Source organism: Sapajus apella, unplaced genomic scaffold (assembly GCF_009761245.1).
Source record: "Sapajus apella isolate SASKATOON/1434 unplaced genomic scaffold, GSC_monkey_1.0 scaffold2, whole genome shotgun sequence".
Classification (NCBI taxonomy): Eukaryota; Metazoa; Chordata; class Mammalia; order Primates; family Cebidae; genus Sapajus; species Sapajus apella.
The window spans coordinates 19,874,932-19,875,993 of NW_022436942.1; the positions used below are offsets into that span (position 1 = coordinate 19,874,932).

General features: G+C 41.9%; 1 protein-coding gene across 3 annotated transcripts in view; it reads right to left on the minus strand.

The window, feature by feature from the left end:
* The window catches only part of HSD17B6 (hydroxysteroid 17-beta dehydrogenase 6), a 41,385-nt gene that overhangs the window by 28,626 nt on the left and 11,697 nt on the right, over positions 1-1,062 (minus strand). The gene's annotated exons all lie outside the window — the stretch shown is intronic.

Sequence of the window (1,062 nt, forward strand, 5' to 3'; positions counted from 1 at the left end):
ACTCCAGCCTGGGTAACATGAGTGAAACTCCGTCTCAAAAAAAAGGTTAAATGAGTTAATGCAATACATAATTGTTAGATATCAGTATTAATATCTGAGCTTTCACAGAAGGAAACTGTGCCATGGGAATGCGTGTTATCTGGCTCATTATGCCACTACTTTCCTACGTATGAATAACTCCACATATTGCAACATCCTTAATCATTTCTATCAGCTCTTTATCACTATTCTGGGCCATGCTCGTCTTTCTTCTGTCTCAAGCAGAGGACCTCTCTCTGGGCAATATAGTACATGGCAAAATAAGAAGTAGCCTTTGTTCCCCTCTTTGATTAAAATCTTCAGACCTGGGTTTGTCTACAAACTCCAATCAGTTTAGTCATTGGTCCTAAGGGCAAATCAGCACATGGCTCCCTGAACTGATCCACCATGACATTCTTTTCTTCCCACATTGGGAATACAGGCTAAGTATTCTTAAAGTCAATAATTGTTTTTTTTTTTTTTCTTTTTTTTGACAGAGTCTCACTCTGTCGCCCAGGCTAGAGTACAGTGGTGCATCCTGGGCTCAAGTGATCCTCCCACCTCAGCCTCCCAAGTAGCTGGGACCACAGGTGTGTACCACCACACCTAGCTAATTTTTTGTACTTTTTTGTAGAGATAGGGTTTCACCACGTTGCCAACGCTAGTCTCAAAGTCCTAAGCTCACAGGACCCTCGCGCCTCAGTCTCTCAGAGTTCTGGGATCTTGGCCCAATCACAGAAGGCCACTTTCCACTTACCCAAAGTTTCACGAATTTATCCCACAGTTATCAGCATTCACCATGAAAGAGCTTGTTTCCCCCGCTGCCAAGATTCCCGTTTTCAGAGTGTACCTAGAGTTCCTATTTGTAAGTATGAAATCACTCCCAACCTGTAACCAGTACCCTCCCAAACTCCACAGGAGTAAAGATCAAAAAAACAGAGCAAGCAATCATGACGAAATTTCTTTCAGGAATCAAAGTTGAAGGATCTTTTAAGATAATAAAAAATCATAATCAAAACTTGTCTCCAAACAGACTGTATCCCC